The 27098-nt window shown below is 40.8% G+C and overlaps 1 protein-coding gene and 2 pseudogenes across 1 annotated transcript in view; 1 reads left to right on the top strand and 2 right to left on the bottom strand.

Moving 5' to 3' along the window:
* MGA (MAX dimerization protein MGA) overlaps window positions 1-27098 on the top strand; it is a 145991-nt gene that overhangs the window by 6911 nt on the left and 111982 nt on the right. The gene's annotated exons all lie outside the window — the stretch shown is intronic.
* Window positions 11496-16092, bottom strand: LOC120853658 (annotated as a pseudogene).
* Window positions 16362-17488, bottom strand: LOC120853657 (annotated as a pseudogene).

Below are 27098 nucleotides of genomic sequence, written 5' to 3'. Positions count from 1 at the left end.
TTTATAATGGGAATTTATGTTCTAGTAGACAGACAACAAACTAATACCTAATATGATTTCAGATATTGTCAAAGTGCTGTGAAGAAAATAGAACAAAAGAATAGAGCATGGTGGTGGTAGGCTTGGTGTTTCTTTTAGGTGGGTCATGCAGTAAGGATTCTCTGAGGTAGCATTTAAAGGTAAAGAAACCTGAATGATAAGGAGTGAGCCCTGCTAGCATGTGGAACTTTTCAAGCAGTGGGAGGGGCTACTAGTGCAAAGGTTCTGGGGCAAAAATCAGTTTGAGATTTTCAAGGAAGTGTAAGAAGGCTGGTGTGCTAGAGTTTGGAGATTGCTGCAGTATTAATTGGTGGCAGTGGTGGTGGAAGAATTTGGTAGTAGGAAATGATACTGAGAAGTTGGTGGGTCTCAGATGGTATAGAGCTTTATAAACCAGAAGGGCTTTGGATTTTGTTCTAAGTGTGGTGGGATCCACTGGACAAGTTTTATGAAGACAAACGATACTATCTAATTTATGTTTTTACAAGATTGTTTTGACTACTGGAGAGGCAAGAGGGGCAGCCGGAGACCATTCAGGAAGTCACAGGAATGGTATGATGAAGTATGGTGGCTTTGGGTCAGAGAGGCAGTGATGGAAGCAGTGTGAGGGGAGGTCAGATTCAGAGTCTGTTTGGAAAGTGGAATTGATAGAATTTGCTGATAGATTAGTTGTGAGATGTGAGAGAGAGGGATCAAAGATGGATCCAAGGTTAGCTAGAGCAACTAATATCACATACAGAGATGGAAAACTGGAAGGAGTTATTAGTTTGGGGTTTAAACTGAACAATTTAGTTGGATATGTTGAATTTGAGATGTTCACTGGAAATCCTTCCTCGTGGTTCAGACTGTAAAGAATCTGCCTGCAAAGCAGGAGACCTGGGTTTGATCCCTGGGTTGAGAAGATCCCCTGGGAGAAGGGAATGGTTACCCACTCCAATATTCTTGCCTGGAGAATCCTGTGGACAGAGGAGCCTGGTGGGCTACAGTCCATGGGGTCGCAAAGGGTTGTGAGTGACTAACACACACGCTGTCTATCTAGAAATAGGTAATTGATTGTTCAGTCTGGAGCCCAAAGTCAAAGTCATGGCTGTGAATATACATTTAGGATGTCATCAATACGTAGATGGTGTTTAAAAATCTGGGTCTGGTGAGGTCAGCCAGGGAGGTAGAGGAGGGCCAGTGACCAAGCCCTGAAGCTAAACGGAAAGCATAGATAGAGAAATAAGTAACCCTTAGATTGTTTTGTATCTGCATAAGCACAGTATTTACTGTGTCTGTATGGTACAATATTAAATAAAGCTTTTGAGATGATTGTAATGTAACTTAGGCTCTTCCTGATAAACTGATTCTTCAGGTTTTTGTCTCTGCCGTACTTAAAGATTTCTATTTTCTCTCCATTACCTGGGGGCATAAACTCCAAATTTCATAGTTTAGCATGCCAGACCTATCACTGTTGAACTCTGCCCTACCTTTCTGTCCTCTCTCTTTATCATTCCTGTCATGCCCAACATGTTCTGCTTGTGTATAACCCTCTATTTGCCTGATATACTTTTTCTACTTCTCTTCCTGCTCTTTGCCTCAAACTCTTGCTCAGTCTTCTGTGTGTAGCTTATATTTGCTATGTAATTTCCCCAAATTTCCACAGATAAAAGTTTGCTCCTCAGTGCACAGTACTTCCTCAGCTCTGTTGTTGGTACTTTAATTTATAGCAGAATATAAAGTCAGTTGATATTGACTGGCTTTTTTTTTTTTTTTGGTGGATAAATGATGTTTATTTTTATTGAAATTTTTTAAAAAAATTTTAATTGGAGACTAATTACAATATTGTGGTGGTTTGGGCCATACATTCACATGAATCAGCCATGAGTGTATATGTGCTCCCCATCCTGACCCTTGACTGGCTTTTTTAATTCATTTGTTTCCCCAGTGTGTGGCATGTAGTAGATGCTCAAGCTAATGCTTGGAAAAAGTTTAGAAGTTTTGTTTTGGCAAAAGAGAGTAAATAACTAAAACTTTATCGTATAATACATGAACATATGGATCATTAGCTGAGATTTTTAGGATTTTTTTAATGGTGAGTTTTGGTTTTAATGATATTTATTGTGATTGAATTTAGCCAGTACAAAGTTTAATACTGTCAATTAGGAGCCTTAGTTCAGAGACATTTTTAGAGTGGTTTAATCTCTAGAGTTGAATAATGCTTATTCTTTGAAGGCAAGGTATTATAATAGATTTCTTCTTTCATTTGCCCACTTTCACACCCACCTTCTCAGTAGTCAGGAATTCTATTTTAACATTACATGTGTACTTTGAGCTGTTTGCTAGAGGAGAAACTCAATGTAATAAATCCAGTAGAATCAGCAGTACCCACCCCAGGAATGTCTTTAAACTATTGCAGAGAGACAGACTTAATGGTGTGAATTGTAGGTGTGCAGGTTTCAGTCTGTGAGCTCAAGTAGGGTTAATTATTCTGTCATTCAATTGTAGGCATGTATTAAGCACCACCATATATGGGCACTGTATGGGGTGCTGTGGGGGATGCACAAAAGAAAAGTTCTGGTTCCGTGCACACAGATCCCTGACAATTTAGTCAAGGAATTGAAACATAACATTAAAAAGGAGTTTAATCTTAACAAGTGGTGTATCGGTAAGTGCAAAGTACTGTGTATAAATCAAAGACTTTGCATTTCTTAAGCCCATAATTATATTTGCAGAGATATATGGTCTTATCTTGCATCTGTTTCAACATTTTGACCTGACTTGCAGGCTCTGCATTTTCTCCTGTCCTTTAACATTTTTAGTTTCAAAAAGATATTATTGATTTGACTCTTTGATGTCATGAAAGCCCTATATGGGAAGAGTGCTCTGCCAGTGCATTGCTTTCCAACATTTTATTCTTGCATGCCTATAAAGCAAATAGGTAATTTGAAAAGGTAGAATGTTATTTAACCTTTGTAAGTGTGACAGAGGCATCCTTTTATAGTTTTGCTATATGGATAGGTTTCCTTAGACACATTTTCTCCTTCTGCCTAAGGCTGAAGGGGTGGGAGCAATTGAGGGGGAGGGGAGAAGTGTATAGAACCTAGAGGAAAAAATGTTGTGTGTATGAATATGAGTTTAAAAGTACTTATTTTTGGATTTGAATTATAAAAGCAGTTTTCTTCTCATTTGAGAAGATGTGAAAAACATAGATAAACACAAAAAAGGAAATAAAAATGTCAAATATGCTACCTACCACTTTTAAAGAATCTGCGTACCAATGCAGGAGGCACAGGTTTGATTGCTGGTCTGGGAAGATCCCCTGGAGAAGGAAATGGCAACACACTCCAGTATCCTTGCCTGGAAAAACCCCACGGACAGAGGAGCCTGGCGGGCTACAGTCCATGGAGTTGCAAAGAGTGAGACAGCCTACCACTCACTGTTAACCTTACTGGTATGCTTCTAGTCTTTTTTTTTTAAGTGGCAAATTTTGTTTTCTAGTAAATAAAATATTTCAGCTACCTTTAGATATGAATAAATAATTGCCTTTACATAAGGTGAATCTAGGCAGATTACTGTCAGTGCAGTTCTTCAGTAGCTTCTCATAATAAATGGAATCAAGTGGAGACCAGTTCAGATTCTTTAGCCTAGCAGATACAGCTTTGGGCTTCCCTGGTGGCTCAGTTGGTAAAGAATCTGACTGAGCCACCTGCAATGTGGGAGACCTGTGTTAAATCCCTGGGTTGGGAGAATCCCCTGGAAAAGGGCATGGCAACCCACTGCAGTATTCTTGCCTGAAGAATCGTCATGGACAGAGGAGCCTGGCAGGCTACAGTCCATGGGGTTGTAAAGAGTCCGACATGACTGAGTGACTAAGCACACGCACCTTGTAGCTTATCTCATTTACTGTGTGTCTCTCTCAGACACATCTTTGTTAAATCCATACTACAGGTACTACTTTCAGGCCTCTAGCCCAGGGGTTGGGAGACTTTTTCTGTAAAAGGCCAGATAAATATTTTAAGTTTTTGGGGTCTTTTTTGTCAATAACTACTCACTTGTGCTGTGGTAGCATGAAGGCAGCTATTGACAATGTGTAAGTGAACGATCATGGCTCTGTTCCAGGGAAACTTTAATTATGGACATTAAAATTTTCATGTCATTAAAATTTGATTAAATTTTTTTCAACCATTAAAGAATGTAAAAACCATCCTTAGTCTGTGCGCAAATAAAAAAAGATGGCAGAACATGGCCTATGGGGTTGTAGTTTTCCGATTGCTGTTATAGACTACCATGCTTGCTATACCTCTACCTGTATTCAGTGTTCCTTCCCCCCATTTGTTTTTCCTAGGATGACTGTCTTGCTCAGAACTCATCTTAGAAGTCAGAGTCACAGGGAAGTTACAGTTCTGCTGTTTAGACCTCTATCGTTGTATTTATTTGACTATATTAAAAAATTGTAAGAAAATAGAATATAAAATACACTGTTTTAACTAGTGGTAAGTGTCCAGTTCTTTGGCACTAAGTGTGTTCACATTGTTGTGCAGTCATCATCATCATCCATCTCCAGGATTTCATTTCTCCAGGCTGAAACTCTGTACATATAAAATATTTAATTTACCGTTTTCCTCTCACCCTAGTCCCCGCACACCATTCTGCTTTCTGTCTCCGTGAATTTGACTACTGCAAATACCGCACATACGTGAAATCATACAAAATATTAGGTTGGTACAAAAGTAATTGAGGTTTTGGACCGTGAATTTTAAATCATTATAACTAGGTTCAAACAGATCTTTATTAATCAAAATAGGAACCATTACAATCAACACATTTTTGCCAATGAGAAATAAGTTCAGGGGAGGGGGGTTCATGTTTGGAAACGCATGTACACCTGTGGTGGAGTCATGTCAATGTATGGCAAAACCAATACAGAATTGTAAAGTAAAATAAAAAATAAATTAAAAAAAAAGAGAAATAAGTTCATTTATTCCTGTAGTGTAAAAATCCATGCTTTGGGATTTGATAATCTCTTGGAAAACATTTTCTGCCTCCTGCTGGATGTAGAAGCATTTTCCCTGCAAAAGGTTGTCTAGATGCTTGAAGAAGTGTAGTTGATTGGCGAGGGGCAGGTGAATATGGCAGATGAGGCAAAACTTGGTAGCCCAGTTTGTTCAGCTTTTGAAGCATTGGTTGTATGATGTATGGTCACACGTTGTCATGGAGAAGAGTTGGGTCCATTCTGTTGACCAGTGCTGGCTGCAGGTATTGCAGTTTTCGGTGCATCTCCTCAATGTGTTGAGTGTACTCAGATGTAATGGTTTTGCTGGGATTCAAAAAGCTGCAGTGGATCAGACTGGCTGCAGACCACCGGGCACTGACCATGGCCTTGTTTTGGTGCGCGTTTGGCTTTGGGAAGTGCATTGGAGCTCCTGCTCAGTCTAACAGCTGAGCTGGTCACCACCTGATGTATAAAATCTACTCTTCATTTGTCGCATGTCACAATCTATCAAGAAGTGATTTGTTGTTGTTAGGTGGAATGAAAGGTGACATGTCAAAACAACGAATTTTTCGATTTGTGGTCAGCTCATGAGGCACCTGCTTATTGAACTTTTTCACCTTTCCCATTTGTTTCAAATGCCGAATGACTATATAATGGTCAATGTTGAGTTCTTCAGCAACTTCTTGTGTAGTTGTAAGAGGATTAGCTTGGGTGATTGCTCTCAGTTGATCATCGTCAACTTCCCATTGCCTGGCCAGCATGCTTCTCATCTTCAAGGCTCTCATCACTTGCAAAACTTCACGAACCACCACACATCATACATTTGTTAGCAGTTCCTGGGCCAAATGCATTGTTGATGTTGTGAATTGTCTCCACTGCTTTGTGACTGATTTTGAAATTTAAAAAAAAAATTTGCTTGAATTTGCTTTTTGTCTAACATCATTTTTATAGTCTAAAATAAATATAAATACTAAGTAATGTCATTAGCAAAAAAAAAAGAAGGTGAGAAATGTGCATTAAAATGATGTATAACATAACCACATTTAAGAATGTATTCCAGTATCAAATGGGAAAGTTCAACAATGCAAAAAACCACAGTTACTTTTGTACCAACCTAGTATTTGTCTTTTTGAAACTGGCTAATTTCACTTAGGGCTTCCCTGGTGGCTCAGTGGTTAAGAATCGCCTACCAATGCAGGGGATGCAGTTTCGACCTTTCGGTTGGGAAGATCCCCTGGAGAAGGAAATAGCAACCTATTCCAGTGTTCTTGCCTGGGAAATCTCATGGACAGAGGAGCCTGGTGGGCTACAGTCCATGGGGTCACAAAAAGAGTTGGACATGACTTAGGGACTAAACAGCAACAATTTCACTTAGCCTGATGCTTCATAGTTCATCTGTGTTGTACCACGTGTTAGGATTGGCTGAATAATATTCTATGTTGTCATTAGTCACTAAGGCTTGTCTATTATATGTATATATCATGTTTTTTTGTGTATCCACCCATCTGTTGATGGATATTTGGGTTGTTTCTACATTTTGGCAGTTGTGAATAATGTTATGAACGTGGGTATATAAACATCTCTGAGTCTGTGCTATCAGTTCTTTTGAGTATATATCTAGAAGTATTGATAGAATTGCTGGATCACATGGTAATTCTGTTCGTAATTTTTTGAGGAACTGCAGTAGCTTTATCATTAAGACTCGAGTTTTTTTAAAGTAAACCTTTTGGCGAATGATCTTAGATTATGGAAAAGTTGTAAAGTTTATAACAGAGATTTTCTGTGCTCCTCACCCAGTTTCTCCTAATGTTAATGTCTTACCTCATGAGGGCACCTTTGTCAAAACTGAAAACCAACATTGATATATTACTATTATGTAAATTCCAGGCTTAATTTGGACTTCATTAGTACTCTTGCTTGGAAACGCCCATGGACAGAGGAGCCTGGTGAGCTGCAGTCCATGGGGTCGCTAAGAGTCGGACACGACTGAGCGACTTCACTTTCACTTTCCACTTTCATGCTTTGGAGAAGGAAATGGCAACCCACTCCAGTGTTCTTGCCTGGAGAGTCCCAGGGATGGAGGAGCCTGGTAGGCTGCCATCTCTGGGGTTGCACAGAGTTGGACACAACTGAAGCGACTTAGCAGCAGCAATTTTCCCAATAATGTGCTTGTTCTGTTCCTGGATACACTTGAGGATATTACATTGTATTTATTCTGTTTGTTATTTTATTTATTTTTAGTCTTTTTGTTGTTTTTTTGTTGTTTGTTTCTCTAGTACTTAGTACAGAGCATGTATGTAATAAGCACAGTGTTTCTTGAATAAATGATCTCCTTTTAATTTTTCTCTCCTTTTTGGGGGCATGTTCATTAACTGTCCTTCAGGTTTGCTTAACTGATATTTATCCTTGTATCTTTATGTTCCTCTCTGTTTGTGGATAACTTTGATAAAAATAAAATTACAATTAAAGATATTTGGTAAAGAATGACAACAAAAACTCCAATCAAACTCAGATTCTCCTTTACAAAAGCCACAAAAGTTGATCACTTTTTGCTAAATATATCTGATAACAAGGGCGCTTACCACTTTGTGAGGAAACTTGTTTCATTGTTGAGTAGTTTTAGAGGTCAAAAGGTTATTCCTTATGCTGATTTGAAAACCTTTTGTAGAAACTTCCATTCCAGAACCCTCTAGAGTATATGGAATATTCTTGCTTTCACGACAACCTTCAAGTAATTCTTTAAATTATCTTCATAATCCATCCCTACATCTTAAATCTTCTAGGCAATGATTATGAAAATCATCTTTGATTTTGAGACTGATTATCACTGAACCCTTCCAGATCATGGTTCACTGGCTCCTGACTGTTCTGTGGATGTTGATTTGTTGGTTCTGCTGCAGGTGGCTGTGCTGCCCAAACCTCTACTGCCTGGTGACCTTAATTGGCTACTGACGTTCTTGAGTGATCTTCTCAAGAGCTGACCTCAGTGGTGCCTATGGAATTATCAATGTTCACTTTATAGCTGCCTTTATTGGCCCATTCTCTTCTCCTGATACCACTAAAGTTCCCATTAAGTTTCCTAAAGGTTAGCCTCATGCTTTTAATTTCTTACAGCAGACTTACAAGGAATTTGAGAGAAGCTTCTCTGCGCTTGGTTAGTCCACCCTCACATAGTGCCAGAGGATTCCTTCCTTGCCAGTAGTCTACTGGAGTTTTTTGATACAGCTCATGTACCTCTACTCTACTGTCTCTCACCACATTAAGAATTCTCTTTTTTAGCTGAGGTTTTGCCTGGAGTGATTGGATATGGCCTGCTTCCTTATAATTTAAGCATGTTAGTTCTGATGTTCTGGGATCCTACCGTCAACTTTAAAGTCCTCCTGCAGAGAATTCCCTGGTGGTTCAGTGGTTAGGACTCAGCACTTTCATACTAGCTTGGCACAGCTTAAAAAAAAAAAAAGCCCTCCTGCAAACTTAACAGCTTATTGCCTACCTTGCCCAAATTCCTCTGGAGAGGGAATTCACTCCCAGCCTAGTCCTTTGTTGCATTTACAGCAAAGGCTGGACATAACATGTGTTGGAAGAATGGAGGAATATTAAGTAAATTGTGGTGTTAAAAGTGAAAAACACATATTAAAGTCTTTGCAGCAACTTGCAAAGTATGTTTTCAAAAATAGTGTTAAATGAAGAGTAGAACCAAAAGTGCAGAGATCCTGCTTAAAAAAAAGATGTCTAAAAAAACCCCACATGAATATAGAAGTTCAGAGTAATACAAAGTCATGGTCAGTAGTAAGATTGTGCTGCTGCTGCTGCTAAGTCGCTTCAGTCGTGTCCGACTCTGTGTGACCCCATAGACGGCAGCCCACCAGGCTCCCCCGTCCCTGGGATTCTCCAGGCAAGAAACTGGAGTGGGTTGCCATTTCCTTCTCCAGTGCATCAAAGTGAAAAGTGAAAGTGAAGTCGCTCAGTCATGTCCGACTCTTAGCAACCCCATGGACTGCAGCCTACCAGGCTCCTCCGTCCATAGGATTTTCTAGGCAAGAGTACTAGAGTGGGGTGCTAAGACTGTAGGTATCAGAAATTATATTATTTATTGATTTTTCTGTGTTTTCCGTTAGAATGCAAGCTCTAAGAAGTCAAGAGTCTAGACTGGTCTGTCCTAGAACAGTGCCTGGCCTGTAGTAGTTTTCAGTAAATCATGTGGATTGTTTAATGAATTAAAATTTGAAATTCCTTTTTGATTGTTTTATTGTTTAGTGCTATAGTAATGCTTGTGTGTGTGTGAGTCATCTGTCATGTCCGACTCTCTGTCCATGGAATTTTCCAGGCAAGAATACTGGAGTGGGTTGCCATTCCTTTCTCCAGGGGCTCTTCCCAACCCAGGGATTGAACCTAGGTTTCCTGCATTACGGGTAGATTCTTTACCATCTGAGCCACCAGGGAAGCCCTATAGTAATGCTTATTAAAGTTAAAAACAAAAATTAAAAAGTGAATTCTCAATGATTTCAACCTTTTAAAAATACATTATAGTATCTGAATATTCTTCCCACCCTTGTTGGCCTTCTTTGGTCCTCTTAAAAAGTGGTGCCTCAAACAGGATATACTAGTACAGATTTTGACAGGACAGCCCAGTGAATAGAGAAATATTTTCTACTCAGGTTCTGATAGAAAGTATACACAGAAGAACTGTACAAAAAGTATCTTATTGACCCAGATAACCATGATGGTGTGATCACTCACCTAGACCCAGACATCATGGAGTGCAAAGGCAAGTGGGCCTTAGGAAGCATCACTACAAACAAAGCTAGTGGAGGTGATGGAATTCCAGCTGAACTTTTTGAAATCCTGAAAGATGATGCTGTGAAAGTGCTGCACTCAATATGCCAGCAAATTTGGAAAGCTCAGCAGTGGCCACAGGACTGGAAAAAGTCCTTTTTCATTCCAATCCCAAAGAAAGACAATGCCAAAGAATGTTCAAACTACCACACAATTGCACTCATCCCACACAGTAGCAAAGTGATGATCAAAATTCTCCAAGGTAGGCTTCAACAGTATGTGAACTGAGAATTTCCAGATGTTCAAGCTGGTTTTAGAAAAGGCAGAGGAACCAGATATCCAATTGCCAACATCCAGCTGATCATAGAAAAAGCAAGAGAATTCCAGGAAAACATCTGGTTTATTGACTATGCCAAAGCCTTTGACTGTGTAGATCACAACAAACTGTGGGAAATTCTTCAAGACATGAGAATACCAGACCACCTTACCTGCCTCCTGAGAAATCTGTATGCAGGTCAAGAAGCAACAGTTAGAACCAGACATGGAACAATGGACTGGTTCCGAATTGGAAAAGGAGCCTGTTAAGCCTGTATATTGTTACCTTGCTTATTTAACTTATATGCAGAGTACATCATGTGAAATGCCTGGCTGGATGAAGCACAAGCTAGAATCAAGATTGCAGGGAGAAATATTGGTAACTTCAGATATGTAGGTGACAACACTCTTATGGCAGAAAGTGAAGAGGAACTAAAGAGCCTCTTGATGAAAGTGAAAAAGAAGAGTGAAAAGTTTAAATCTCAACATTCAGAAAACTAAGATCATGGCATCTGGTCCCATCACTTCATGGCAAATAGATGGGGAAACAATGGAAACAGTGACAGATTTTATTTTTGGGGGCTCCAAAATCTCTTCAGATGGTGACTGCAGCCATGAAATTAAGATACTTATTCCTTAGAAGAAAAGTTATGACCAACCTAGACAGCATATTAAAAAGGAGAGACATTACTTTGCTGACAAAGGTCTGTCAAAGCTGTGGTTTTTCCAGTGGTCACGTATGGATGTGAGAGTTGGACTGTGAAGAAAGTTGAGTGCCGAAGAATTGATGCTTTTGAACTGTGGTGTTGGAGAAGACTCTTGAGAATCCCTTGGACTGCAAGGAGATCCAACCAGTCCATTCTGAAGGAGATCAGTCCTGAGTGTTCATTGGAAGGATGATGCTAAGGCTGAAGCTCCAATTCTTTGGCCACCTGATGTGAAGAACTGACACATTGGAGAAGACCCTGATGCTGGGAAAGATTGAGGGCAGAAGGAGAAGGGGATGACAGAGGATGTGATGGTTGGATAGTATCACCGACTCAGTGGATATGAGTTTGAGCAAACTCCAGGAGTTGGTGATGGATAGGGAAGCCTAGCATGCTGCAATCCATGGGGTTGCAAAGAGTTGGACACGACTGAATGACTGAACTGAATGGTGGGAGTATTGTTTATTAAGTGAAAGTGAAAATCTCCCAGTTGTGTCCGACTCTTTGTGACCCCATGGACTGTATACTCCAGGCCAGGATACTGGAGTGGGTAGCCTTTCCTTTCTTCAGGGGCTCTTCCCAACCCAGGGATTGAACCCAGGTCTCTTGCAGTGCAGGTGGATTCTTTACCAGCTGAGCCACAAGGGAAGCATGGTTTAATAAGTTGTGTCTTAGTATAGGTGCTAGAGCTTGCCCGTGGCGTTGTTAATGTATAAAACCCAGATGTTCTGCCTATTTTTCTTGAGCAGTGACTCCAGGAAGTTGACAACTAAGTGAATGTTGTACACAAGCTCATAATCTGTCATCTTCATGTGGCCAACAGCCACTGCCACACACAGCACCTTCTTCGTCTGGAGCTTGATCATGGACTTCACTTCATTAACTTGGCCATCATGTTCTCATTGTGAGTCAGCAAGGAACGAAATTTGCCAGCCTTACTCAGGCCTGGGCCCAGAATTTGTGGTGTCTGCTGAAGACAGAATCATAAAGGCATCATGCTTCTTGGCCAGTTTCTTATTCTTGTTGAGTTGGTTTAGCACCAGAATGCCCACACGGGGGGATATCTGCAACTTTGGCCTATTCCCAGTGCTCTCTGTCTCCTAGAACACATATAGAGACCATGGGGCAGGCAGTGGGCTTGAGCCTGACTGTGTCAGAGAAGCATTTGTCCTTCTGAGGGTTGGAGTTCTTCAGGCTGACCTGAAGCTTCACCACTCCAAAAATTTCCAGTGTTTGCGCTGGTTCCTATGCAAGACTTCCCACACTAACTCCTAGAGGGTGTCTGGGGAGATTTTGCTGCTCAGGGTTCTTTGTGTTGAAATAACTAGAAGAGAGCCACACCTCCATTTTTAGAGTTTGTTTTTTTAGGTTGAATTTACTTTGTTGGTATTTAAAACTTTAGTTTTGTTAACACATTGTAATAATTTCCAGGTCTTTCCCAGTGAGTATTTACCTGCTGATAGAACTGACCAGCTTGCTTCTCATATATTTTTATTTTCCCTGTCTACCTGCACTGGAAGAGCTAAGTAGCAAAACATTCAAAAATTGGGCAGCCAGAGAATACAAGAAGTAAAACCTCTGCAAAGTCTACACATTTTCTAATTATCCTCCAGATAATTTAGTGATGATTATCCATTTACTAGGTGTGTTCTTCAGAATTCCTGAAGTGGCAGGAGGTTAAGTACTTAGATAAAAATCAGAAACTGACCTCTTGGCTTTGTCTTCAGATAGTATTAAAGATCTGTTTTTTTCCCTGGAAGGTGTGCCATTGCAGTCTTATCATTATTTTCCAGATGCTTATCAACTGCCAAGAGCCCTTCATTTTTCATGATCTTCATTGGCTCTTATATTCATGGACCAGGAGTTGGCAAATTTTTTCTGTAAAGGTTCAGATGGTAAATATTTTAGACTTTGTAGGCCTGAGGGTCTCTGCCTTAACAACTCATCTATGCTGTTGTATCATAAAACCAGCCATAGACAATTCATAAGTGAATGCATGTGATGGTATTCCAGTAAAACTATTTACAAAAGTAGACATTAGGCCTAGTAGTGTGATGACCCCTATCACCCGCCACCTTCACCATCATTAAGAAGATAAAATAGTAGAACTCTATGGTGGAACTCATTTTCTTTTGAAAGGCCTTGAATCTTTGAAGGATTTGAAGGGCTTCTAACTTCCAATATTCGTTTTTTGAAAATCCTTTGCTTTTCTAATTTATTGATCCTTTATTCAAAAACTAATCATTTCCTGCCCCCCCCACCCCCACCACACACGGCCAGTCTTTTCTTGGTTCACACTACTTTCTGTGTGCCTCTTAAAAGTTACTTAACTTTTTCCACATCAGTACAATGGAGATAATAATATCTACTTTAGGCCTGCTGTGAGAATTGATTAGATAAGAATGTAAAGTGCTGGAGACAATGCTTGGCATATAGTAGGCAGTTAGTAAGTATTTGCTGCTATTATTGTCAACATTATCATCATTTTACAAATTGAAATGCCCTTCTCAGTGTTTTTGACAACCCGTTATTACTTCCTGGTACAACCCTTTATGGCAGAAAGAGAAGAGGAACTAAAGAGTCTCTTGATGAAAGTGAAAGAGGAGAGTGAAAAAGTTGGCTTAAAACTCAACATTCAGAAAACTAAGATCATGGCATCCGGTCCCATCATGTCATGGCAAATAAATGGGGAAACAATGGAAACAGTGACAGACTTTTATTTTCTTGGGCTCGGGAATCACTGCAGATGGTGACTGCTGCAGCCATGAAATTAAAAGACGCTTGCTCCTTGGAAGAAAAGCTGTGACAAACCTAGATGTTACTTTGTCTGTCTAATCAAAGCTATGGTTTTTTCCAGTGGTCATGTATGGGTGTGAGAGTTGGACCATAAAGAAAGCTGAGTGCCAAAGAATTGATGCTTTTGAACTGTGGTGTTGGAGAGACTCTTGAAGAGTCCCTTGGACTGCAAGGATATCCAACCAGTCTATCCTAAAAGAAGTCAGTCCTGAATATTCATTGGAAGGACTGATGCTGAAGCTCAAGCTCCAGTCCTTGTGGCTACCTGATGTGAAGAACTGACACATTGGAGAAGACCCTGATGCTGGGAAAGATTGAAGGCAGGAGGAGAAGGGGACGACAGGAAGATGAGAAGGTTGGATAGCATCACTGACTTGATGGACATGAGTTTGAGCAAGCTCCAGGAATTGGTGATGTACAGGGAAGCCTGGCGTGCTGCAGACCATGGGGTCGCAAAGAGTTGGACACGACTGAGCAACTGAACTGAACTACTATCTCCTGGAACTGTGGGGTCCCTATGGTGTGAAGTCTTGATTTCATAGAGAAAGCGTAGGATAGCTTGAGGTGATATTTAAGGCTTTAGGATTAAGGAGTGGGAATGGAATAATCTGTATCCCTGAGCCTAATATAGAGGTTGAAGCCCATATGAATTTCATCCCAAATTGCATTCGCTAAGTTTGGATGGAGATGTCAGAATCCATATATACCTTTCTTCACCCAGGTGACTCCTTATCAGGATTATGCATGTTAGTGTCAATCAGATTGTTTTCCAAGCTGTTAACTGTATTTATATTTTCAAAATGAAAGCTTTTCAGCACTGCAGATTACTTTTCAGTTCTTTTTAAAGTGTTATAACTGCCTTTTTAATTTTAAATAGTTCTAGTTCTTGCAACCAGCATTTTATATTGCCAGTAAGAATTTAAGATAATTAGAGCAATAGAGCTAACCAGTATTGATGCCGTTTTGAAGTAGTAATAGATTTGATAACAGATTTTTCCAGATTGAAATGTTCATGTGGAAGCATACTCTATTTTCTCAAATTCTCAATTTCATTTTTAGAGAGTACTCTGCCTTCTGAGTGGCATGCTAGTAAAGATGTGGCTAGGAACAGACCTTCTTGTGTCATCTTTATGGGAAATAGGGAATCATTGTAAAAGTCATCAATTGTTATTTGTTTAAGCATTTTTTATTTTTGATGACCCTAGAAATTGCATGAGATATACTTGTTTTCCCCCAGAAGTTCAGCCTTAATTTAGCTGTTTATTTTACCAGTGTATGGTCCAACATGATAGGAATTCATTCTTACTCTGTGAAAAATAGCTTCCCCCTAAGGGTTACTTATATGCCAGACGTTGTGTTAGGTACCATTATCTAATCTCCTAGGTGGTCTCTTCCTCTTGACTTTGTTCTCTTACAGTATATTCTTAATATAGCAGCCAGAGGGATGGTGTTAAATCAGAGATGCTGTTAAAGACAGGTCATGTCATGCTTAGAACTCTACAGCGAGAAGAAAAAAAAAAAGAACTCTACAGCGGCTTCATTTTTCTTTTTTCTTTTTTGGCAGAATAAAATCTTTACAGTGGCCTATAAGGTTCTGTATGATCTGATCCCCTCTTAGTTCTCTGACTTCATCTTTTACCACTTACCCCATTCTCTGCTCCATTTCCTTAGCTTCCTTGCTTTTCCTTTATCAAGGCTTCCCTGGTTGCTCAGATGGTAAAGAATCTGCTTCCAATGCAGGAAACCTGCGTTTGATCCCTGTGTTGGGAAGATCCCCTGGAGAAAGCAATGGCAACCCACTCCAGTATTTTTGCCTGGAGAATTCCATGGACAGAGGAACCTAGTGGGCTATATTACATAGGGTCCCAAAGAGTTGGGCACGACTGAGCAACTAACACTTTCACACTTTGTAAGTCTAAGGTTTTCAGCTTAAATATCTACCATTCATTTAAATAGAAAAATCTGGAGGGACTTTGGATTTTGAAGGCAAGATGGAGTCCGAGGTGGGGACAAGACATCCAGATGGTACTGTCCAGTAGGCAATGGGAGATGCATAACTGCATCCTATGAAAATGGTTAGGACTGGAACTGTAATCCTTTTTTTTTTTTAAACCTATGGGGTAACATACATATAGAAAAATACACATATCATAAATGCAGAACTGTTGAATTTTTACAAAATGAATGTACCCTTGATGTAGCACCTAAATCAAGAAAGAATTATTACCATCATTCTTGAAGGTCCCTGGTGATGAACTATTATGTTTTAATTGGCATTTGTTCTGTGTCTTCTTTGATTGTGAACACTTGGAGACAAGGACTATACCTGTTTTACATATCATGATAGTCTAGTAAGGTGATTTTTGTTGATGATTGCTCAGAGGAGTCTTACTTTCATTAGTCATCCCAGGGTGAGGAAAGTGTTTTCTCTAGAACTGTACTTGTAGGACTTTCTGTTGATTCCAGCCAGTCTTTGTTTTCCATGTCTCTGAACTCCTACAGTATTAAATGTCTACACTTGATTTAATACTTCATCTGTGTTATCCGTGGTTTTTTACCATGTGTTCAGTTCATATCTCTATTAGAAAGTAAGTTCCTTGAGGTTGGAACCTTGTCATATTCTCCTCCCTCCCTCCCTCCTTCCGTCCTTAAAATAGAATTTACTGTGGTTCTGATTATACACATGTGAGATGTGCCTGGCCAGGCCAGCCTGGCTCACATGGCTTGTATAATACATACATCTCTGGGGCCTGCTCTCTGTAACTGGGAAGTGCCCACCCCAGGGGTTCAGTCCAGCTTCACGAGGTCCTTGGCCACCTTTTTCTCAGTGTGGTTGGCCTCCACCTCCTGCTGATACTCCTTGTGATTCTTCTAGGCTAGCTCAGTCTTCGCCTATTGGCTCTCAGTCTCCAGGTCCTCCCAGTTGTCATCAATACCAAGAGTCTGGTCTTGGCTGGGCACCAGCTCTTGATGTGCTGACAGGGCAGCAAAGGGATCACTTTTGTCTCTAAGCTCTGGTCCACCCCAGTTATATTCACTGGCCAGCTGTGCATCCTCAGGGACAGCTCTGGGAGATGTGCTCCTGCCAACTTTGCTCCCATGAGCCCTCAGCTTCCCAACTGTTCCAGTCTGATTCTGGGGATTTGTGGCTGGATTGTTGCTCTGCCCAGCCCAGGTGTCTTGGCCCTTCGTACTGTAGTAGTCTTGCATGGTTGACACACATTTGACCTCCTACTTGAAGCCGCCCCAGGCTTCGTCCTCCCATCACTGCTGGCCTCTTCAGTATCCTTGCCCTCCTCTTTTGTGTCTCCCAGTGGCCTGAGGTCATGGGTATGGCAGGCATGGGGTGGTCTTGGCTAAGCCATGGGATGTGCCTAGATCAGCATAGAAGTGAGCGATGCGACCCCTGTCATGGCCCAGCCTGCCCAGCTGGCTACATGAGAAATCCACTTTGGCCAGCTGTGTGGGGTCCTCTGACACAGACTCCAGTTAGGACAGGAAGCTTTGAATGGCCTTGAAGGCCTCATCCTGTGTGGATTTCTCAGAATCCACAGTGAGGCTGCAGAGCACAGGCAGGGAGGATCTTGTGGGCTTAATTGTTCATCGAGTGAAAGTTATGGGTGGCAGTGAAGGCCAAAACACCTGTTGCCTGAGGTGGTGCAAATAGGTCCTTAGTGGCCACCTAGAGGCAAAGGTGAGGCCTCTGTGTCTTGTGCTGGTATTGAAGTAGGAGCTGATTTTGCCCAGGCAGATGGTGTTGCAGCTGATGGGGCCTTGTTTGTCCTTGGCCTGCAGCTGCACAAAGAGCTTCATCAGCTCCACAGTGAGGTTGTCCTTCCTTGTTGAGCTCTGGGGCCAGGAGCAGCATGGACTTGACCATCTGCTCCCAGGGATTATGGAGAGCCTATTCCTACAAGGTTGCCAGGTAGAAGTATCATAACCAGGGAGAAGCAAATGCGCTGTGTCTTATTTCAGGGACTGTTCCTTTCGTTGAAAATTTATTTTATTTTGTTGTGTGCAGACTTTCTCTAGTTGCAGCGAGCAGGGGCTACTCTTTGTTGTGGTGTGATTGCAGTGGCTTCACTGCCCCATCGGCTGCACCGCCACCATTGGCTTCTCATTGCAGTGGCTTCTCTTGTTGCAGAGCTCAGGCTCTAGGTACGCGGCCTTCAGTAGTTGCAGCTCATAGGCTTAGTTACTGTGTGGCATGTGGAATCTTCCTGGGCCAGAGATCAAACCTATGTCCCCTGCATTGGCAGGTGGATTCTCACCCACTGTACCACCAGGGAAGGGCTTCACTAAAAGTGGCTTATCAAATGTATAATTAAATGCAGTTTAGCTTTTATGAGATTTTTTACATTCACTTAAAAAAAAATTCTTCATCAGAGAGTTCCCTGGTGGTCTAGTGGTTAGGAGTTCAGGCTTTCACTGCCATGGCCTGGGTTCAGTCACTAGTAGGGGGACTGAGATCCTGCAAGCTGTGTGACAGGGTTGCTGATAAAAATTTTAGTTCATAAAACCTTTTCTAAATTTCAGGTTGTTTCCCTAAGAGCAATACTTAAGATACATCTTTCTGAGGCAGAGGCTATGAACATTTAAAAGCTATTGATTATAAAAGCTACACATGTTCATTTTAGAACATATGAAGAATACAGAAATACTATATAGATGATAATTAAAGTCCACTGTAATCCTGCAATGCTGTGATAACCAGTGCTTTAACATTTTGGTGAATTCCTTTCTAGAGATATCTATCTATCTGTATATTTTATGCATTTAAAAAACCAATTGGAGTGGGTAGTGGGTCTTTTCCAAAGAGATTATACTGTTTTATAAATATTTCCATGGGCAAAGTATGCTAATTCTCTGCACACTTGACAGGATTAGGGATGCATTCATTCATCATTCACTGACTAAATGAATGCTTGTTAGAGTGAAACTCTCATGGGATCACATAGAGGCCAGGACTGAGAGACTAACACTTTCATTTTCATTTGTCTCCATACCTACAGTTAATCTCCTATCATTTTTTTTCTTGAATTTAATTAGGTTTTTGACCCATTAGTCCTCTAGAATTATACCTTGTGACCATCTGTCTCCACATTGTTAGTCTAGTGGTCATTCCTCATTTCACATGATCTGTCAGCAGCTATGCCACAGTTGATTACTTCCCTATTCTTGAAACCACTTTTCCATTTGCTTCCAGGACACACATTTTCCTAGTTCTCTTCTTATACCAGGGTCTCTCCTCCTCGGTGTTTCCTAGTTCCTCCTAATCTTCTACCTCTCAGTGTTAGAATGCCCCAGGGCTCATATCTTGGTCATTCCCTTAAAAAAAAAAAATCTTTGTGGAAGTTCCATGGTGGTTTTAGGATTCCAGGCTTTTATTGCCACAGCCTGGATTCAGTCAGGAAACTGAATACTGTAAGCCGTGTGGCACAGCCAAAAAACCCAACTTTATTTCCTTGTCTCATTTAGTCTCTTATACTGCTGCTGCTGCTGCTGCTAAGTCGCTTCAGTCGTGTCTGTCTCTGTGTGACCCCATAGACGGCAGCCCACCAGGCTTCTCCATCCATGGGATTTTCCAGGCAAGAGTACTGGAGTGGGGTGCCATCGCCTTCTTGGAGTCTCTTACACTGATGACTTCCAAATTTATACCTCTAGCTTTTGCCTTTTATCTGAAATATACACTCATATTCAGTTGTCTACCCAACTGTTAGATATCTAACAGGATTTCAAACTTGACCTGCCGAAAACTGAGCCTTGATCTCCTACTGCTCCTAAATCTCCAACTCCCCTGTCTGCTCTAACCTTCCTCCCAGGAGTGAGCAGTTGTATAGTGGTTATGTTGTGGTTGTCTTGCCTTGGCTTCCTTAATTGCCTATGTGATTAGCTATAGAAGTGGCTCAGAATCAGATAACAGTTAGGCCTTGGGTTTTGGCATACTCAGCAAAGATGAGTGGAGATACTTAGGGACATTGGTGGACATTAAGAATCCTCTTCCCCCATTAAACTCTCTGACTTCATTTTCTATTATTGTTCCTCTGTATCCCTTTTCTTCAGTCCTAATGTCTCCTTGCTTTCCCTTTATTCCCCAAACTCCCCGGGAAAGCTCCCATCTGAGGACCTTCTCCTTTTGCCCTCAATCTTTCCCAGCATCAGGGTCTTTTCCAATGAATCGGCTCTTCGCATCAGGGGCCAAAGTATTGAAGCTTCAGCATCAGTCCTTCTAATGAATATTCAGGGTTGATTCCTTAAGGATTCACCTGTTTGATCTCCTTACAGTCCAAGGGACTCTCAATAGTTTTCTCCAGCATCACAATTCAAAAGCATCAATTATTAGGTGTCCAGCTCACGTCTGTACATGACTAGTGGAAAAACCATAGCTTTCTCTGGTGGCTCAGTTGGTAAAGAATCCACCTGCAATGTGGGAGACCTGGGTTTGATCCCTGGGTTGGGAAGATCCCCTGGAAAAGGGAAAGGCTACCCACTCCTGTATTCTTGCCCAGAGAATTCCATGGATTTAAAAAATCTATAGTTAATGTAAATGAGAACTCTGCTGATTGTCAAATAATGTTATCAAACTGGGGAAAAAACAATAATAAAAGCTGATAGTCTTAGAACATGTATAGAAATGTATCTAGAATGGTAATTCTTAATTTGGGGAGGCTCAAGGACAATTTTAAATCTTATGAAAGATAGATGGATTGCTTCATTATTGAAAAAGATAATAGGTCTGAATTGAAATTCCTGAATTGCCAGTAATGTTGAACATTTTCAGTGGTTTTATGTAATAGTTTACTTTCTTCTTTAGTAAATTTCCTGATTCTTCCATATATCTATCAAGTTATATATTTATAGGTATCCTTATAATTAATAGATGTGTGTATTTTATCTATTTTCTATGTTGTCTAAGTCTACAGAACTTTAAATTTTTTATGCAGTCAATCCTATATTTTCATTATTTGTTTGTTTTTAAGCTTAGAAAATTATCCCACTTTCCTCTTTTCCTCCTTCCTACCCAGAGATTTGATATCACTTTTGTTTTGTTCTCAGTTCAGTCCAGTCTCTCAGTTGTGTCCGACTCTTAGTGACCCCATGAATCGCAGCACGCCAGGCCTCCCTGTCCATCACCAACTCCCAGAGTTCACTCAAACTCATGTCCATAGAGTTGGTGATGCCATCCAGCCATCTCATCCTCTGTCGTCCCTTTCTCCACCTGCCCCCAATCCCTCCCAGCATCAGATTCCAATGAGTCAGTTCTTTGCATGAGGTGGCCAAAGTACTGGAGTTTCAGCTTTAGCATCATTCCTTCCAAAGAAATCCCAGGGCTGATCTCCTTCAGAATGGACTGGTTGGATCTCCTTGCAGTCCAAGGGACTCTCAAGAGTTGTCTCCAACACCACAATTCAAAAGCATCAATTCTTTGGCGCTCAACTTTCTTCACAGCCCAACTCTCACATCCATACATGACCACTGGAAAAACCATAGCCTTGACTAGATGGACCTTTGTTGGCAAAGTAATATCTCTGCTTTTGATATGCTATCTAGGTTGGTCATAACTTTCCTTCCAAGGAGTAAGCGTCTTTTAATTTCATGGCTGCAGTCACCATCTGCAGTGATTTTGGAGCCCCCCCAAAATAAAGTCTGACCCTGTTTCCACTGTTTCCCCATCTATTTGCCATGAAGTGATGGGACCAGATGCCATGATCTTCATTTTCTGAATGTTGAGCTTTAAGCCAACTTTTTAACTCTCCTCTTTCACTTTCATCAAGAGGCTTTTTAGTTCCTCTTCACTTTCTGCCATAGGGTGGTGTCATCTGCATATCTGAAGTTATTGATATTTCTCCTGGCAATCTTGATTCCAGCTTGTGCTTCTTCCATTTCAGCGTTTTTCATGATGTACTCTGCATAGAAGGTAAATAAGCAGGGTGACAATATACAGCCTTGACATACTCTTTTCCTATTTGGAACCAGTCTGTTGTTCCATGTCCAGTTCTGTTGCTTCCTGACTTGCATATAGGTTTCTCAAGAGGCAGGCCAGGTGGTCTGGTATTCCCATCTCTTTCAGAATTTTCCACAGTTGATTGTGATCCACGCAGTCAAAGGCTTTGGCATAGTCAATAAAGCAGAAATAGATGTTTTTCTGGAACTCTCTTGGTTTTTCGATGATCCACCGTATGTTGGCAATTTGATCTCTGGTTCCTCTGCCTTTTCTAAAACCAGCTTAACATCTGGAAGTTCACGGTTCACGTATTGCTGAAGCCTGGCTTGGAGAATTTTGAGCATTACTTTACTAGCATGTGAGATGAGTGCAATTGTGCGGTAGTTTGAACATTCTTTGGCATTGCCTTTCTTTGGGATTGGAATAAAAACTGACCTTTTCCAGTCCTGTGGCCACTGCTGGGTTTTCCAAATTTGCTGGCATATTGAGTGCAGCACGTTCACAGCATCAACTTTCAGGAGTTGAAATAGCTCAACTGGAATTCCATCACCTCCACTAGCTTTGTTTGTAGTGATGCTTTCTAAGGCCCACTTGGCTTCACATTCCAGGATGTCTGGCTCTAGGTGAGTGATCACACCATCGTGATTATCTGGGTCGTGAAGATCTTTTTTGTACAGTTCTTCTGTGTATTCTTGCCACCTCTTCTTAATATCTTCTGCTTCTGTTAGGTCCAGACCATTTCTGTCCTTTATCGAGCCCATCTTTGCATGAAATGTTCCCTTGGTATCTCTAATTTTCTTGAAGAGATCTCTTGTCTTTCCCATTCTGCTGTGCTCCTCTATTTCTTTGCATTGATTGCTGAGGAAGGCTTTCTTATCTCTTCTTGCTATTCTTTGGAACTCTGCATTCAGATGCTTATATCTTTCCTTTTCTCCTTTGTTTTTTGCCTCCTTCTTTTCACAGCTATTTGTAAGGCCTCCTCAGACAGCCATTTTTCTTTTTTGTGTTTCTTTTCCATGGGGATGGTCTTGATCCTTGTTTCCTGTACAGTGTCACGAACCTCCGTCCATAGTTCATCAGGCACTCTATCTATCAGATTTTGTCCCTTAAGTCTGTTTCTCACTTTCACTGTATAATCATAAGGGATTTGATTTAGGTCATACCTGAATGGTCTAGTGGTTTTCCCTACTTTCTTCAATTTAAGTCTGAATTTGGCAATAAGGAGTTCATGATCTGAGCCACAGTCAGCTCCTGGTCTTGTTTTTGCTGACTGTATAGAGCTTCTCCATCTTTAGCTGCAAAGAATATAATCAGTCTGATTTCGGTGTTGACCGTCTGGTGATGTCCATGTGTAGAGTCTTCTCTGTGTTGTGGGAAGAGGGTGTTTGCTATGACCAGTGCATTTTCTTGGCAAAACTCTATTAGTCTTTGCCCTGCTTCATTCGGTATTCCAAGGCCAAGTTCGCCTGTTACCCCAGGTGTTTCTTAACTTCCTACTTTTGCGTTTCAGTCCCCTATAATGAAAAGGACATCTTTTTTGGGTGTTAGTTCTATAAGGCCTTATAGGTCTTCATAGAACCGTTCAACTTCAGCTTCTTCAGCATTACTGGTTGGGGCATAGACTTGGATTACTGTGATATTGAATGGTTTGCCTTGGAAATGGCAGAGATCATTCTGTCGTTTTCGGATTGCATCCAAGTACTGCATTTCGGACTCTTGTTGACCATGATGGCTACTCCATTTCTTCTGAGGGATTCCTGCCCGCAGTAGTAGATATAATGGTCATCTGAGTTAAATTCACCCATTCCAGTCCATCTTAGTTCGCCGATTCCTATAATGTTGACGTTCACTCTTGCCACCTCCTGTTTGACCACTTCCAACTTGCTTTGATTCATGGACCTGACATTCCAGGTTCCTATGCAATATTGCTCTTTACAGCATCGGACCTTGCTTCCATCCCCAGTCACATCCACAACTGGGTATTGTTTTTGCTTTGGCTCCATCTCGTCATTCTTTCTGGAGTTATTTCTCCTCTGATCTCCACTAGCGTGTTGGGCACCTACTGACCTGGGGCGTTCCTCTTTCAGTATCCTGTCATTTTGCCTTTTCATACTGTTCATGGGGTTCTCAAGGCAAGAATACTGAAGTGGTTTGCCATTCCCTTCTCCAGTGTACCACATTCTGTCAGACCTCTCCACCATGACCTGCCCGTCTTGGGTGGCCCCACATGGCATGGCTTAGTTTCATTGAGTTAGACAAGGCTGTGGTCTTTGTGATCAGATTGACTAGTTTTCTGTGATTATGGTTTCAGTGTGTCTGCCCTCTGATGACCTCTTGCAACACCTACCATCTTACTTGGGTTTCTCTTACCTTGGACATGGGGTATCTCTTCATGGCTGCTCCAGCAAAGCGCAGCCACTGCCCCTTACCTTGGATGAGGGGTATCTCCTCACGGCTGCCACTCCTGACCTTGAACGTGGGGTTGCTCCTCTTGGCCACCGCCCCTGACCTCGGGTGTTGCTCCTCTCAGCCGCCGCTGATCGAAAGAGTGTGTAGAGACTATAGAATTTAGGAAATCATAGGCATATGGTTCGTTCCTTAGGGGTTGGGAATGGAAGAGACCTCACAAAGTGTGTTTAGCTGAAGAGATGAAAGGAGAAGGGGAACGCTGCAGAGGATCAACATGTAGGTAGTTTGCAAAAGATGAGAATTAAGTAAAGGAGACTAAGAAGGAAGTCAGTGGTAGAAAAATAAGGAGAGGGGAACACAGTAGAGCCCAGGGGTGAAGCAAGTTTTAGGAAGGGTTAAGTGGTCAGTGGTGTCAAATACCTTAGGTTAAAGGCCCAAAACTGAAGGATAAGAACTGAAGAGTCGTTATTGAGTTTGGTTACTAGGAATTCATTGGTGACCTTTAATAAGAAACATTTTAGTGGAGTGATGAAAGTGTAGTACAGGTGCCTTCAGTTGTAGACTCTAAATGTTTATCAGTGAAAGGATGGAGGGAAAGTGGGTCACAGCTTGTGGGACAAATAGAGTTGAGAGAAAAAAGATTATTTTTTTTAAGAAGGGAAGACTTGAACGTATTTATAGAATGAGGAGATGGAGTTAGAGGAAAGACAGATATTGTGGGTGAGAAAAAGGAGTTAACTGAAGATTCTACAGGAGGTTGGGGTTTTAGTCTTAAGAGTTTCAGTGGGGATTAGTTTTAGAAAGAAGAAATACATTTTCCTTTATGATGGAGAGGAAGGAGATAAGAATGGTTGAGGACAAAGGAATAGGAGAGAGAGGAGAAAATTTGTAGGCGATGGTGCCTGATCGTTGCTTTTAGCTATGGGATTTATAATGAGAACAACTTAGGTTTTTCATGATGTAAAAGAGCATAAATGCTTACCTTGCCTGTTTCATAGACTTGGTGTGAGTTCAAAATGAAATGAAGTATATGTTAAAATGCTTTAGAAACTTAAAATGCTATCCAAATCTGTAGCCTATTGTTAGTAGTCAAGTGTTGGAGAAAGCCATTTGCTTTGTATAGACTATATAGTTTACTATATCGAAATACTCCAGATAGCAAGAAGGTATAGAGGATTCTGGTGTGTTTGGACCATAATGTTCGGTCCCTGTGTCTTTAACTTGTAAAGAAACCTTTCCAAATATAAATCAGGCATGTATTTTATTAAGTACTGCTGCTGACATTAGTACCTGAAATCATTTAAAATGCTGACAGTGGGAATAATTAAGGCAAAATGTGTGGGAAGAAATCTGCTTAGAAGCAAAGTGAATTTTCTGTAGTTTAAGTTTGGCTTGAGATGGCAGTAATTCTACATTTTCATGTGTATCTTCAACTAGTTCACTTTTCATAACTTTTGAAAAACTAAACTTCAAGTTTATTTATGAATTTTTAATCATTTAGTGCTGCAGAATGATGAATGTTTAGCTGTTTTCTTTTCCGTGTGTCCTCATGACACATAGGCATAGTCCTTTTTAAAATCACGTATAGGGAGTTTATCATATGGTACTTAGTAAAAAAAATACAAAAAAAAAGGTTTGTATTGTGCTTTTCTTAGCACTCTAGATTCTTTTAGAATTTTCATTATTTTGCCCTTGCTTATCATCAGTCCTAGTTTTCTGTTTATGATTTCTGGTGTTGAAGACGACTGGAGAAAATCATGTAATTGAACTAATTTTTCCATTACTGATACATGGAGCTTAGTCTAATTTGGTCCTTGAGTTTTGGTTAATTACCATGAATGTTTCATGGGCTATTGACTCATACTCATTCTCTCCAGAGAAGTGCATGATGTTGTTTCATTTTGTACCCTTATGCATTTATGTATTTGAGTGTGTGCTGTGTGCTGGCCAGCATGTTAATGAATAGAAAAATTCAGGAGGGAGACAGTAACAGTGTCAAATACAGTACATTGTCATATTAATGTCATTTGATGACTAAGAAGTCATGGTGACCTTGAAAGCAGTTTCAGTAGGGGGCTAAGGGTGGAATCCCCCTTACAGTTGGTGAAAGAGTAAATGGCAGGTGATAAAGGAGGCGGGGAAAAGAGGATAGAGAGAGGCAAAGGGGAAGGAGCAAGAGGTTGTGAACCTGGAGCTGTGGTGTTGTGGTCAGGTTCAGAGAATGGGGTACAAATCTGAAGTTGCTGCTAAGATATTTAAATGTCCAACCATAGGCTCTGGGTTGGGAGGAATCAAGATTTGAGGGACTAGAGGTTTCTGTAAAGTAAGTAAATTAAATAGAGTAAGTAAAGCCAGAGTAAGATTTTTGTGAGCTCTTGGAGTAATCGAGGGAGAGCAGTTTCAAATGATGGTGTGATTCAGAGTATAGAGCCGAAGAATAATAGATGGTTAAAACAGAGTTGAGCTAAGAATCCTTGGAACTGAAGAGGTCTGTGTATTCTAATGGACATTAATTGGATGGGTAATCTTCATGGACACTGAAATCTCCCAAAATTGCTATAGGAAACTTAGTAGAGAAGATTACTTGGAACTGGGCTCCTACGTTTTCAGTGAAGGAGAAAGGTATGACTAAGGAATCAGAAGGTGCTAGTGATGAGGAGAAGAAATATCTTGAATGTGGGGCCATGAAGGAGGGTGATCATGATCTGGAAGCTTCAGTAGAAAGGCAAGTGAATGGCAGTCACTTCTGGCTCTGTGGAGATACAGATTATAGTGAAAAGAGAGAACTGTGAGAAAATCTTTATATTCCATTTATAGTTATCATAAAATATTGACTTTATTCCCTGTGCCATATCATATATCCTTGTAGTTTAATTATTTTATACATAGTAGTTTGTACCTCTTAATTCTCAACCCCTACTTTATTCCTTCCCATAGATAAGCACTGGTTTGTGCTCTGTATCTATGAGACTTTTTTTGTTGTTGTTATATTCACTAGTTTTATTTTTTAGATTCCACATATAAGTGATGCAGTATTTGTCTTTCTGTGTCTGATTTACTTAGCATAATCCTCTCCAAGTCCATCAATATTGTTGTAAATGGCAGTTTCATTCTTTTTTTATGGCTGAGTAGTTGT

The sequence above is a fragment of the Oryx dammah genome, unplaced genomic scaffold (assembly GCF_014754425.2).
Source record: "Oryx dammah isolate SB20612 unplaced genomic scaffold, SCBI_Odam_1.1 HiC_scaffold_26, whole genome shotgun sequence".
Classification (NCBI taxonomy): domain Eukaryota; kingdom Metazoa; phylum Chordata; class Mammalia; order Artiodactyla; family Bovidae; genus Oryx; species Oryx dammah.
Note: the sequence above shows the minus strand (reverse complement) of the source record. Positions and strands in the feature narration are given on the sequence as shown.